Raw genomic sequence first — 15,587 nt, 5'->3', positions numbered from 1 at the left:
CCTCTGCCAGGGCTGGTCTGAGTCTGCTGCCAGGAGCTACACAAACCGTCTGCTGACCGTTTCATCTGGAGTTAGTTACTTTCTCTGGCTGAAGAAAGTGGCCAGTGTACGGCTAGCCTGCTGGCTGTGATGAAATATAGAAACATAGAAGATAGGAGCAGGAGTAGGCCATTCGGCCCCTCGAGCCTGCTCCGCCATTTAATGAGATCATGGCTGATCATCCAAATTCAGTACCCTGTCCCTGCTTTCTCCCCATATCCCTTGATCTCTTTAGCCTTAAGAAATATATCTAACTCCTTCTTGAATATATTTAATGAATTGGCCTCTACTGCCTTCTGTGGTAGAGAATTCCACAGGTTCACCACTCTCTGGGTGAAGAAATTCCTCCTCGTCTCTGTCCTAAATGGCTTACCCCTTATCCTTAGACTGTGACCCCTGGTTCTGGACTCCCCCGCCATCGGGAACATCCTTCCTGCATCAATCTGTCTAATCCTGTTAGAATTTTATAAATCCTGTTAGAATTTTATAAGTTTCAATGAGATCCCCTCTCATTCTTCTAAACTCCAGCGAGTATAAGCCCAATCGACCCAATCTCTCCTCATACGTCATTCCTGCCATCCCAGGTATCAGTCTGGTGAATCTTCGCTGCACTCTCTCCATGGCAAGAACATCCTTCCTCAGATAAGGTGACCAAAACTGCACACAATACTCCAGATGTGGTCTCACCAAGGCCCTGTACAACTGCAGCAAGACATCCTTGTTCCTGTACTCGAACCCTCTTGCTACGAAGGCCAACATACCATTTGCCTTCTTAACCGCCTGCTGCACCTGCATGCTTACCTTCAGCGACTGGTGCACAAGGACACCCAGGTCTCGTTGCACTTCCCCTTCTCCCAATCTATTGCCATTCAGATAATCTGCCTTCCTGTTTTTGACACCAAAGTGGATAACCTCGCATTTATCCACGTTATATTGCATCTGCCATACTTCTGCCCAATCACCCAACCTGTCCAAATCACCCTGTAGTTTCTCGGCATCCTCCTCACAGCACACACGCCCACCCAGCTTTGTGTCGTCTGCAAACTTGGAGATATTACATCTAGTTCCCTCGTCTAGATCATTAATATATATTGTGAATAGCTGGGGTCCTAGGACCGATCCCTGCGGTACCCCACTAGTCACTGCCTGCCACTCGGAAAAATACCCATTTATTCCAACTCTTTGCTTTCTGTCTGCCAACCAGTTCTCTATCCAGGTCAATACCTTGCCCCCAATCCCATGTGCCTTATCTTTACACGCTAATCTCTTATGCGGGACCTTATCGAAAGCCTTCTGAAAGTCCAAATACACCACATCCACTGGTTCTCCCTTATCTATTTCACCAGTTACATCCTCAAAAAATTCCAGTAGATTAGTCAAGCACGATTTACCTATTGTAAATCCATGTTGACTTTGTCCGATCCGGTCACTGTTTTCCAAGTGCTCTGCTATTATATCTTTTATAATGGACTCTAGCATTTTCCCCACTACTGATGTCAGGCTTACTGGTCTATAATTCCCTGTTTACTCTCTACCACCTTTTTTGAATAGGGAGGTTACATTAGCTACCCTCCAATCCATGGGTACTGTTCCAGAGTCTCTAGAATTTTGGAAGATGATCAGCAATGCATCTACTATTTCTAGGGCCACTTCTTTAAGTACCCTAGGATGTAGATTATCAGGCCCTGGGGATTTATCAGCCTTCAATCCCGTCAATTTCCCCAACACCATTTCCCTACAAATACTGATTTCTTTCAGTTCCTCCCTCATTAGACCCTATGTTCCCCGACATCTCTGGAAGGTTATTTGTGTCCTCCTTTGTGAAGACAAAACCAAAATATGTATTTAATTGGTTTGCCATTTCTTTGTTCCCCATTATAAATTCCCCTGATTCTGACTGCAAGGGACCTACGCTTGACTTCACCAATTTTTTCTCTTCACATATCTATAAAAGCTTTGTCAGTTTTTATGTTCCCTGCAAGCTTACTCTCATACTCTATTTTCCCCTTCTAAATTAATCCCTTTGTCCTCCTTTGTTGAATCCTAAACTGCTCCCAATCCTCAGGTTTACTGCTTTTTCTGGCCAATTTATATGTCCTCGCCTTGGATCTTATGCTATCCCTAATTTCCCTTGTTAGCCACGGTTGAGTCACCTTTTTTGTTTTATTTTTATGCCAAACTGGGATGAACAAATTCTGTAGTTCATCCATGTGATCTTTGAATGTTTGCCATTGCCTATCCACCGTCAACCCTTTGAGTGACATTCCCCAATCAATCCTACCCAACTCGTGCCTCATACCATCGTTGTTTCCTTTATTTAAATTCAGGACCTTAGTCTCTGAGTCAACTACTTCACTTTCCATCTTAATGAAGAATTCTATCATCATATGATTACGAGCAGGGTGAGTGCCTGGTACTGAATAACATCGCTGAGTCAAACGAGGAACTGAAGCCGGGTAGCACGCCTTGATTTATATGCAGTGTTAAGTTGAGATTGTGATAGAACGTGCCAGTGAGTCACAGAGCCAGGAATATATGGCGCCTTATTCAAGTCCGTTTAGTCAGATGACTAGACCGCAGCTTCATAAGTTTGATGCAATATTTTACAGAAAAGAAGCACTGGAGAAAACTGAGAGGTTCTAACTCTCGGGAAAGACTGAACAGGCTGGGACTCTTCTCTCTAGAAAATAGTAGACTGAAAAGTGACCTGATGGAGGTCTTTAAAATTATGAAGGGGTTTGATAGGGTAGACGTACGGAAGATGTTTGCATTTATGGGGGAGTCCAGAACTCGGGGCCATAAATATCAGATAGTCACTAATAAATCCAATCGGGAATTCAGGAGAAACTTCTTTACTCAGAGAGTGGTGAGAATGTGGAACTCGCTACCACAGGGAGTGGTTGAGGCGAATATCATAGAGGCATTTAAGGGGAGGCTAGATAAACACATGAGGGAGAAAGGAATAGAAGGATGTGTTGATAGGGTGAGAGGAAGTAAATAGAGTGGGAGGAGGCTGGTTGTGGAGCATAAACACCAGTATAAACTGGCTGGACCGAATGGCCTGTTTCTGTGCTATAAATTCAATGTAAGAATGGTGCAATTCATCTCGTTTAACAATGTGGATAATACATGGACTCCTGGCGAAAGATTATATCTGAAACTGTTCGTTTCTGCACAGATGCCTGACTCACCGAGTGTTTCCAGAATGTTCTATTTTTTTCTACATCTGCAGTATTTTGACTGTGTGACTGTGTGTGTGTGACTGTGTGTGTGTGTGTGAGAGACTGTGTGTGTGTGTGTGTGTGTGTGTGTGTGTGTGTGTGTGTGTGTGTGAGAGACTGTGTGTGTGAGAGACTGTGTGTGTGAGAGACTGTGTGTGTGAGAGACTGTGTGTGTGTGAGAGACTGTGTGTGTGTGAGAGACTGTGTGTGTGTGAGAGACTGTGTGTGTGTGAGAGACTGTGTGTGTGTGAGAGACTGTGTGTGTGTGAGAGACTGTGTGTGTGTGAGAGACTGTGTGTGTGAGAGACTGTGTGTGTGTGTGAGAGACTGTGTGTGTGTGTGAGAGACAGTCTGTGTGTGTGTGTGCGACAGCCTGTGTGCGCGTGTGTGTGTGCGACAGTCTGTGCGCGTGTGTGTGCGACAGTCTGTGTGCGCGTGTGTGTGTGCGACAGTCTGTGTGCGCGTGTGTGCGACAGTCTGCGCGCGCGTGTGTGCGACAGTCTGTGCGCGTGTGTGTGTGTGCGACAGTCTGTGCGCGCGTGTGTGTGCGACAGTCTGTGCGCGCGTGTGCGACAGTCTGTGCGCGCGTGTGTGTGCGACAGTCTGTGCGCGCGTGTGTGTGCGACAGTCTGTGCGCGCGTGTGTGTGCGACAGTCTGTGCGCGCGTGTGTGCGACAGTCTGTGCGCGCGTGTGTGCGACAGTCTGTGCGCGCGTGTGTGCGACAGTCTGTGCGCGCGTGTGTGCGACAGTCTGCGCGCGCGTGTGTGCGACAGTCTGCGCGCGCGTGTGTGTGCGACAGTCTGCGCGCGCGTGTGTGTGCGACAGTCTGTGCGCGCGTGTGTGCGACAGTCTGCGCGCGTGTGAGACAGTGTGTGTGCGCGTGCGCGTGTGTGAGACAGTGTGTGTGCGCGTGCGCGTGTGTGAGACAGTCTGTGTGTGCGCGTGTGTGAGACAGTCTGTGTGCGCGTGTGTGAGACAGTCTGTGCGCGTGTGAGACAGTGTGTGTGCGCGTGTGTGAGACAGTCTGTGTGCGCGTGTGTGAGACAGTCTGTGTGTGCGCGTGTGTGAGACAGTCTGTGTGTGCGCGTGTGTGAGACAGTCTGTGCGCGTGTGTGAGACTGTGTGTGCGCGTGTGTGAGACAGTCTGTGTGTGTGTGAGACTGGGTGTGCGACTCTGTCTGTGTGTGCGACTGTGTGGGACTCTGTCTGTGTGTGCGTGTGAGACTGTGTGTCTGTCTGACTGTGTATCATAGTTATACAGCACAGAAAGAGGCCCTTCGGCCCATCGTGTCCGCACCGGCCATCAAGCCCTGTCTATTCTAATCCCATTTTCCAGCACTTGGTCCGTAGCCTTGTATGCTATGGCGTTTCAAGTGCTCATCTAAATGCTTCTTGAATGTTGTGAGGGTTCCTGCCTCTACCACCCTTTCAGGCAGTGAGTTCCAGATTCCAACCACCCTCTGGGTGAAAAAGTTTTTCCTCAGATCCCCTCTAAACCTCCTGCCCCTTACCTTGAAACTATGCCCCCTGGTTATTGACCCCTCTACTAAGGGGAAAAGTTCCTTTCTATCTACCCTATCTATGCCCCTCATAATTTTGTACACCTCAATTAGGACCCCCCTCAGCCTTCTCTGTTCTAAGGAAAACAACCTCAGCCTGTCCAGTCTCTCGTCATAGCTGAAGCGCTCCAGCCCAGGTAACATCCTGGTGAATCTCCTCTGCACCCTCTCCAATGTAATCACATCCTTCCTATAGTGTGGCGACCAGAACTACACACAGTATTCCAGCTGTGGCCTAACTAGCGTTTTGTACAGCTCCATCATTACCTCCCTGCTCTTGCCTTCATTAGCCGAGGCATAGAATATAAGTATCCCATATGCCTTTTTAACCACCTATCTACATGTCCTGCTGCCTTCAGGGATCTATGTACATGCACACCAAGGTCCCTCTGATCCTCTGTCCTTCCTAGGGTCCTACCATTCATTGTGTATTCCCTTGCCTTGTTAGTCCTCCCAAAATGCATCACCTCACACTTTTCAGGGTTAAATTCCATTTGCCACTGTTCTGCCCATCTGACCAACCCATCTATAGCGTCCTGTAGCCTGAGGCTTCCCTTCTCGCTATTTACCACTCCACCAATTTTCGTGTCATCTGCGAACTTACTGATCATACCTCCTACATTCATATCTAAATCATTAATGTACACTACAAACAGCAAAGGACCCAGCACCGATCCCTGCAGTACACCACTGGACACAGGCTTCCAGTCACAAAAACAACCTTCGACCATCACCCTCTGCCTCCTGCTACTAAGCCAATTTTGGATCCAATGTGCCAAATTGCCCTGGATCCCATGGGCTCTTACCTTCTTGACCAGTCTCCCATGCGGGACTTTGTCAAAAGCCTTACTGAAACCCATCAACTGCACTACCCTCATCCACACACCTAGTCACCCCCTCGGAAAATTCAATCAAATTGGTTAGACATGATCTCCCCCTGACAAAGCCATGCTGACTATCCTTGATTAATCCTTGCCTCTCCAAGTGGAGACTAATTCTGTCCCTCAGAATTTTTTCCAATAATTTCCCTACCACTGATGTTAGGCTCACTGGCCTGTAATTCCCTGGTTTATCCCTACTACCCTTTTGAATAATGGTACTACGTTAGCTGTCCTCTGGTTCACTGGCACCTCCCCTGTGGCTAGAGAGGTTCTGAAAATTTGTGTCAGAGCCCCTGCAATCTCCTCCCTTGCCTCACACAGCAGCCTGGGATACATCTCATCTGGGCCTGGGGATTTATCCACTTTTAAGCCCGCCAAAACCGTTAGTACCACCTCCTTCTCAATACTAATTTGTTCAAGTATATCACAATCCCCCTGCCTGATTGCTATGCCTACATCATGTGTGTGTCTGACGGACGGACGGACTGACTGTGTGTCTGACGGACGGACTGACTGCGTGTCGGACGGACGGACTGACTGCGTGTCTGACGGACGGACGGACTGACTGTGTGTCTGACGGACGGACTGACTGCGTGTCGGACGGACGGACTGACTGCGTGTCGGTCGGACGGACGGACTGACTGCGTGTCGGTCGGACGGACGGACTGACTGCGTGTCGGTCGGACGGACGGACTGACTGCGTGTCGGTCGGACGGACGGACTGTGTGTCGGACGGACGGACTGACTGTGTGTCTGACGGACGGACTGACTGCGTGTCTGACGGACGGACTGACTGCGTGTCGGACGGACGGACTGACTGCGTGTCGGACGGACGGACTGACTGCGTGTCGGACGGACGGACGGACTGACTGCGTGTCGGTCGGACGGACGGACTGACTGCGTGTCGGACGGACGGACTGACTGCGTGTCGGACGGACGGACTGACTGAGTGTCGGTCGGACGGACGGACTGACTGCGTGTCGGTCGGACGGACGGACTGACTGCGTGTCTGACGGACGGACTGACTGTGTGTCGGACGGACGGACTGACTGTGTGTCTGACGGACGGACTGACTGCGTGTCTGACGGACGGACTGACTGCGTGTCGGACGGACGGACTGACTGCGTGTCGGACGGACGGACGGACTGCGTGTCGGACGGACGGACGGACTGACTGCGTGTCGGTCGGATGGACGGACTGACTGCGTGTCGGACGGACGGACTGACTGCGTGTCGGACGGACTGACTGCGTGTCGGACGGACTGACTGCGTGTCGGACGGACGGACTGCGTGTCGGACGGACGGACGGACTGCGTGTCGGACGGACTGACTGCGTGTCGGACGGACGGACTGACTGCGTGTCGGACGGACGGACTGCGTGTCGGACGGACGGACTGCGTGTCGGACGGACTGACTGCGTGTCGGACGGACGGACTGACTGCGTGTCGGACGGACGGACTGCGTGTCGGACGGACTGACTGCGTGTCGGACGGACGGACTGCGTGTCGGACGGACGGACTGCGTGTCGGACGGACTGACTGCGTGTCGGACGGACGGACGGACTGCGTGTCGGACGGACTGACTGCGTGTCGGACGGACTGACTGCGTGTCGGACGGACTGACTGCGTGTCGGACGGACGGACTGCGTGTCGGACGGACGGACTGCGTGTCGGACGGACGGACTGCGTGTCGGACGGACGGACTGCGTGTCGGACGGACGGACTGCGTGTCGGACGGACTGACTGCGTGTCGGACGGACTGACTGCGTGTCGGACGGACGGACGGACTGCGTGTCGGACGGACGGACGGACTGCGTGTCGGACGGACTGACTGCGTGTCGGACGGACGGACTGCGTGTCGGACGGACGGACTGCGTGTCGGACGGACTGACTGCGTGTCGGACGGACGGACGGACTGCGTGTCGGACGGACGGACGGACTGCGTGTCGGACGGACGGACTGCGCGTCGGACGGACGGACTGCGCGTCGGACGGACGGACTGCGCGTCGGACGGACTGACTGCGCGTCGGACGGACGGACTGACTGCGTGTCGGACGGACTGACTGCGCGTCGGACGGACGGACTGACTGCGCGTCGGACGGACTGACTGCGTGTCGGACGGACGGACGGACTGCGTGTCGGACGGACGGACTGCGCGTCGGACGGACGGACTGCGCGTCGGACGGACTGACTGCGCGTCGGACGGACTGACTGCGCGTCGGACGGACTGACTGCGTGTCGGACGGACGGACTGCGCGTCGGACGGACGGACGGACTGCGCGTCGGACGGACTGACTGCGTGTCGGACGGACGGACTGCGTGTCGGACGGACTGACTGCGTGTCGGACGGACGGACGGACTGCGTGTCGGACGGACGGACTGCGCGTCGGACGGACGGACTGCGCGTCGGACGGACTGACTGCGCGTCGGACGGACGGACTGACTGCGTGTCGGACGGACTGACTGCGTGTCGGACGGACGGACGGACTGCGTGTCGGACGGACGGACGGACTGCGTGTCGGACGGACGGACGGACTGCGTGTCGGACGGACTGACTGCGTGTCGGACGGACGGACTGCGTGTCGGACGGACGGACGGACGGACTGACTGCGTGTCGGACGGACGGACGGACTGACTGCGTGTCGGACGGACTGACTGCGTGTCGGACGGACTGACTGCGTGTCGGACGGACTGACTGCGTGTCGGACGGACTGACTGCGTGTCGGACGGACGGACTGACTGCGTGTCGGACGGACTGACTGCGTGTCGGACGGACGGACTGACTGCGTGTCGGACGGACGGACGGACTGCGTGTCGGACGGACTGACTGCGTGTCGGACGGACGGACTGCGTGTCGGACGGACTGACTGCGTGTCGGACGGACTGACTGCGTGTCGGACGGACTGACTGCGTGTCGGACGGACGGACTGCGTGTCGGACGGACTGACTGCGTGTCGGACGGACGGACTGTGTGTCGGACGGACTGACTGTGTGATTACACCTGAACCTGTTTTATTTTCTGCACAGATGCCTGACTGGAGTGTTTCCAGAATTTTCTATTTATTTTCACATCTGCAGTATTTTGACTGTGTGTGGGTGAGACTGTGACTGTGTGTGTCGTAAAATCACAGTATTTGTTTGCAAGGCCTACGGGTTTGTTGTTTTGTTCCCCAAAAGACCACTTGCGGTAGTGATGTTTGCACACCTCTCACGGACGTTTGCAGCTCTTGCTGCTGGTTTGTGTTCTCTCAGTCTGCCACCAAGTGGCTGGGCCAGTAACAACAAAAATATAAACAACTTTCTCTGTCTCGCTCTCCTAGAAGAAATAACTTGCATTTATATAGCGCCTTTCACGACCTTGCAACATTCCAAAGCGCTTTACAGCCCAGTGATTGTTTTTTGAAGTGTAGTCACTGTTGCAATGTGGGAAACACGGCAGCCATCTTGCGCACAGCAAGCTCCCGCAGACAGCAATGTGATAATGACCAGATAGGTTCTGACGAAGGGTCATCGACCTGAAAAGTTAACTCTGTTTCTCTCTTCACAGATGCTGCCTGACCCGCTGAGTATCTCCAACATTTTCTGTTTTTATTTCAGATTTCCAGCATCTGCAGTATTTTCTTTTTGTACGACCAGATATTCTGTTTTAGTGATGTTGGTTGAGGGATAAATATTGGCCTCAGGACACCGGGGAGATCTTGCATGCTCTTCTTTGAAATAGTGCCATGGGATCCACCTGCGAAGGCAGAAACAATCACCGAGTAAGGATATTTTTTGGCAAAAAGTAGAAAGTTTAGTGTTGGCTTTGACGTACTCTGGTTACTTAGATCTGTTTCGCCCTTGCTCACTTCCTGGGTAGGGAGATCCTGCACCCACCTGTTCAGCGCTCACACTGGCCTCACCCAACCACACACACAATGAATCATAGAACGGTTACATCACCGAAGGAGGCCCTTTGGCGCATCGAGCCCCTGCCGACTCTCTGCAAGACACATTTTAAAAAAATAATCATTTTCAATTTCTAGCCTGCATCGACACATGACTGACTAATTGCTGTGGTCCTGCCATGACCTGTATGTGAGCTAGCAGTCTGCGGCACATCTCTTCAGTGGGTATCACTCCTCTGAGTCAGAAGGTTGTGGGTTCAAGTCCCACTGCAGAGACTTGAGCACAAAATCCAGGCTGACACTCCCAGTGCAGTGCTGAGGGAGCGCTGCACTGTCGGAGGGGCAGTACTGGGGGAGAGCTGCACTGTCGGAGGGGCAGTACTGAGGGAGCGCTGCACTGTCGGAGGGGCAGTACTGGGGGAGAGCTGCACTGTCGGAGGGGCAGTACTGGGGGAGAGCTGCACTGTTGGAGGGGCAGTACTGAGGGACCCTGCACTGTCGGAGGGGCAGTACTGAGGGAGCGCTGCACTGTTGGAGGGGCAGTACTGAGGGACCCTGCACTGTTGGAGGGGCAGTACTGAGGGAGCTGTTTGTGGGAGCTTGCTGTGCGCAAACTGGCTGCCACGTTTCCCGCATTACAACAGTGACTACATTTCAAAAAGTACTTCATTGATTGTAAAATGCTTTAGGGCGTCCTGAGGTTGTGAAAGGTGCTGTATAAATGCAAGTCTTGCTTTCCATCACTTGCTTGCATATAATGGACAATGTTATTGATCGTTCAACAACCACCTGCTTTTTTAAAAAAGAATGTGTTTGTGTCCAATTAAACCGTCCATGAAATAGATAGGGATGAGTGAAGTCATTCAGCCTACCCTAGTCTGTCAATTAGGGGGGGAAACTCCCTTTGTGGTATCTTGGTGTTTCCTGCAGAATTCTAATATTTTTGCCTCCACTACTCTATCCTAAAAAATATTTTAAAACGCACGGCTGTTTTTGCTGAAAAAACGAAGTGGGGGAGCGGGAGAGAACGTGAGGCTGCAGGAAGCACACAGATAACTTTTTTACGGAGTATGGCGGGGGCGGGAATGTGTGGTGGTGTTATGCGGATAGGAGGGGAGGAAAGCATTTGACCATGATTGGGAGAGGGCTGAAAGAGCACAGGTCTGTTTTGGGGCGGTGGTGGGGGGAGCTGGGAATTGTAAAGACAGTATGAAAATTGAAACCGGATGGGAATGGCAGAAGGGGGATGTCCCGACTTTGCTTGATTTTTCTGCTGGTTTCTGGCAGTCACCACACTTGCGATAGCCCCGCTTTTAAAATTAATTTCAAACCATTCATGTTTAAGATATAAAAGCAACCACTGCTGCCGGAATGGGGATTTTTAATGCCACAGGAGGTTGTCTGAAATACAAGCGGCAGCGAGGGGAGTGAAGTCCAATATTCAAGCCCAACCTTTGCCTGGCAGTTGAATTCACTGGCTTGAGTCTTGTCACTTCCAGACCAAACCACTGCATGGCACTGCTTCTCTGCAAACCGTTCATGCTCCCGGGACACAGGAGCAATCTTGGCCAAGGAAGTAAAATGGCTGCAGAACATATCCAAGTGGGAATAGGAGGGGGAATTAAAGTGGTGAGCTACAGGTAGCTCGGTGTCACACCTCATCAGGAAAGGCTGAACAGGCTGGTGCTCTTCTCTCCAGAAACGAGAAGGCTGAGGGGTGACCTGATCGAAATCTTTAAAATTATGAACGGGTTTAATAGAGTAGATGTAGAGAAGATGTTTCCACTTGCAGGGAGGGGAGACCAGAGCTAGGGGTCATAAATATAAGCTCGTCACTAATAAATCCAATCGGGAATTTAGGAGTAAGGTCTTTACTGAAGATGCCGTCCTTTGGCATCCATGTTAGACTGAGATCGTGCCCGCCCATTCCAGCGTCTCCGGTGGATGTTGGAGATGCTGTGGCAGTGTTTGAAAGAAAGCAGGGAGTTCTCGTCGTGCTCTATCCAACATTCCTCCCTCAGCGACTGCCACCAAAAATAGCAGATTACCTGATTGTTCATCTCATTGCTGGTTATGGGGCCTTCCTGTGAGCGGAATCACTGTCCCCTACTTGGGTGCTAATCGTTACTGAACTTCAAAAGTGCTCTGTGACTTTTCAGATGTGATTTTGAGGTGCTGGATAAAAACGTTCTTCCTTGAGTCCCCCAATAAAGCACTTCAAAGCTTCTACTTTTATTAATCACAGAAACCCCACAGCGCAGATAGAGGCCACTTCGGCCCATCGAGCCCGCACAGACACACATCCCACCCGATCCCCGTAACCCCACGTATTTAATCCCTCTAACACTAAGGGTCAATTTATCATAGCCAATCATCCTAACTCGCACATCTTTGGACTGTGGGAGGAAACCCACGCAAACACAGGGGGAATGTGCAAACTCCACACAGACAGTCACCCGAGGCCGGATTCGAACCCGGGTCCCTGGCGCTGTGAGGCACAGTGCTAACCACTATGCCACCGTGTTAGCCTTGTAATTAATTATCACTTAAACTGACAATGAGTTTAGATGCCTGGCAGTGTCACAAATATTTACTGATTCGCTATGGAAACTGCAAATTATTTTCCTGTTAAATAGTTTGGATTACAGGGCAATCTGTGCTGTTACATTTCCCTAATCGACACACCTCGCAGCATGAGACTGAAATCTCTTTCACATCCTTCATAGCTCTCTAGTGTTTGAGGCAATTAAACTGTCGTCTTAGTTTAGTATTCCTACAGAAACCTGGTAAGTGTTTATGTCTTTTTAAAAAAAAATTAAAAAAAAAATCTGTTAACTAGGTTCTTCCTATCATAGCTTCTAGAAACACAGCCTCGAGCCTGCTCCGCCATTCAATGAGATCATGGCTGATCATCCAAACTCAGTACCCTGTCCCTGACTTCTCCCCATATCCCTTGATCCCTTTAGCCTTAAGAAATATATCTTAACTCCTTCTTGAATATATTTAATGAATTGGCCTCTACTGCCTTCTGTGGTAGAGAATTCCACAGGTTCACCACTCTCTGGGTGAAGAAATTCCTCCTCATCTCAGTCATAAATGGCCTACCCCTTATCCTTAGACTGTGACCCCTGGTTCTGGACTCCCCGGCCATCGGGAACATCCTTCCTGCATCTAGTCTGTCCAGTCCTGTTAGAATTTGATAAGTTTCAATGAGATCCCCTCTCATTCTTCTAAACTCCAGTGAGTATAAGCCCAATCGGCCCAATCTCTCCTCATACGTCATTCCTGCCATCCCAGGTATCAGAAATTAACCCTTTCCTTGCCCATGATTCGGCGAGTCATGTTTTAAATAGTTTTGCGTTCTGTTTGCAGCACGGAGAGTCCACTAAAGGTAATTAGCATTGTCAACCCTCCAGCATTGTCCTGGAGCCTTCAGGAATTGAAGATTAATTTCCAGGGCACAGCTGCCAGCAACATCCGGGAGAAAAATCATGGCATTTTTTTCGTGTGTGTTTTTTTCCCTCCATTTTCTTTAAACACCGGGAGACTGGAGAAGCTGGTGTTGTTCTCCTTGGAGCAGCGAAGGTTTAAGAGGGGATTTGATAGAGGTGTTCACAGTCATGAACCGTTTTGATAGAGTGAATAAAGGAGAAACTGCTTCCTGTGGCAGGAGGGTCGGTAACCAGAGGACACAGATTGAAGATAATTGTGGAAAGAACCAGAGGGAAGATGAGAATTTATTCTATGCGCTGCCTGAAAGGGCGGTGGAAACAGATTCAGTAGTAACTTTCAAAAGTGAATTGGATAAATACTTGACGAGGGAAAAATTTGCAGGGCTGTGGGGAAAGAGCAGGGGAGTGGGACTAATTGGACAATTACCAACAATTACCCTTGGATTTGAGTCTCTAAACTGAACAGTGGGGCTTTGTGGCCTTAAATGACACAGATGGACGTTAGCGGCAGAATCATACATGGTTCGTTACATGGTGAGATATCTCTGTCCTCTTAAAAGCAATACTCAACATCAACTTGCATTTATATAGCGCCTTCAACGTAGCAAAACCCCCCCAAGTCGCTTCACAGGAGAGTAATCAAAATAAATTTGACACTGAGTCAAAGGAGATCTTAGGACAGGTGACCAAAAGCCTGCTCAAAGAGGTCGGTTTTAAAGAGCATCTTAAAGGAGGAGAGAGAGGCACCGAGGTATAAGGAGGGAATTCCAGAGCTCGGGACCTAGCCAGCCTCCAGTGGTGGAGCGCTGAAAATCGGGTAGGCGCACGAGGCCAGAATTGGAGGAGTGCAGAGATCTTGGAGGGTTGTAGGGCTGGAGGGGATTACAGAGATAGGGAGGGTTGTGGGGCTGGAGGGGATTACAGAGATAGGGAGGGTTGTGGGGCTGGAGGGGATTACAGAGATAGGGAGGGTTGTAGGGCTGGAGGGGATTACAGAGATCGGGAGGGTTGTAGGGCTGGAGGGGATTACAGAGATCGGGAGGGTTGTAGGGCTGGAGGGGATTACAGAGATAGGGAGGGCTGGAGGGGATTACAGAGATCGGGAGGGTTGTAGGGCTGGAGGGGATTACAGAGATCGGGAGGGTTGTGGGGCTGGAGGGGATTACAGAGATCGGGAGGGTTGTAGGGCTGGAGGGGATTACAGAGATCGGGAGGGTTGTGGGGCTGGAGGGGATTACAGAGATCGGGAGGGTTGTAGGGCTGGAGGGGATTACAGAGATAGGGAGGGTTGTGGGGCTGGAGGGGATTACAGAGATCGGGAGGGTTGTGGGGCTGGAGGGGATTACAGAGATCGGGAGGGTTGTGGGGCTGGAGGGGATTACAGAGATAGGGAGGGTTGTGGGGCTGGAGGGGATTACAGAGATCGGGAGGGTTGTGGGGCTGGAGGGGATTACAGAGATCGGGAGGGTTGTGGGGCTGGAGGGGATTACAGAGATCGGGAGGGTTGTGGGGCTGGAGGGGATTACAGAGATAGGGAGGGTTGTAGGGCTGGAGGGGATTACAGAGATCGGGAGGGTTGTAGGGCTGGAGGGGATTACAGAGATCGGGAGGGTTGTAGGGCTGGAGGGGATTACAGAGATCGGGAGGGTTGTGGGGCTGGAGGGGATTACAGAGATCGGGAGGGTTGTGGGGCTGGAGGGGATTACAGAGATCGGGAGGGTTGTAGGGCTGGAGGGGATTACAGAGATCGGGAGGGTTGTGGGGCTGGAGGGATTACAGAGATCGGGAGGGTTGTGGGGCTGGAGGGGATTACAGAGATCGGGAGGGTTGTGGGGCTGGAGGGGATTACAGAGATCGGGAGGGTTGTGGGGCTGGAGGGATTACAGAGATCGGGAGGGGGGCGGGTTTGGTGGTGTGAGTCCATGGAGGGATTTGAAAACCAGGATGAGTATTTTAACATCGAGGTGTTGCTGGACCAGGAGCCAGTGTAGGTCAGCGAGCACAGGGGAGATGGGTGAACGGGACTTGGTGCGAGTTAGGACACAGGGCAGCGGCGTTTTGGATGAGCTGAAGTTTACAGAGGCTGCAAGCTGGGAGGTCGGCCCGGAGAGCAATGCCACGGGAGGTCTGCTCGTGTTCAGTATAAGCTGCTTACAGATTGGTAAACGAGGATTGCAAGTATGCAGAGAAACAGCAAGCTCTACGGCTTTAAATAAATAATGAAATATATAGCGCTCCTCCATTTAAAAAAATAAAATAAAATAAAATGAAGGGCCAAGCCAGAAAGTGTGAAAATAGAAATGATGCAACTTCTCGTGCAGCATTGCCTCAGCTAAACTTCTAAAGCAATTCACCTCCAGGGGATGATGTAATGCCTTTCTTTGACAATAAGAAACCAAGAAGGCAAGAACGTGCATTTATATAGCACCTTTCACCACTTCAGGATGTTCCCCAATGAAGTACTTTTTTGAAGTGTAGTCACTGTTGTAATGCAGGAAACGCAGCAGCCAATTTGCGCACAGCAAGCTCCCACAAACAGCAGTGTGTGC

The 15,587-nt window shown here is 51.3% G+C and overlaps 1 protein-coding gene across 2 annotated transcripts in view; it reads left to right on the top strand.

The window, feature by feature from the left end:
- Positions 1-15,587, top strand: part of med21 (mediator complex subunit 21) — a 47,387-nt gene that overhangs the window by 24,883 nt on the left and 6,917 nt on the right. The window lies entirely within an intron of this gene.

Source organism: Somniosus microcephalus, chromosome 16, assembly GCF_052327205.1.
Source record: "Somniosus microcephalus isolate GS21.2 chromosome 16, FLI_Smic_1.0, whole genome shotgun sequence".
In the NCBI taxonomy this organism is placed as follows: Eukaryota; Metazoa; Chordata; class Chondrichthyes; order Squaliformes; family Somniosidae; genus Somniosus; species Somniosus microcephalus.
The sequence above is the reverse complement of the archived record's forward strand: the minus strand, read 5'-3'. Positions and strand labels throughout refer to the sequence as shown.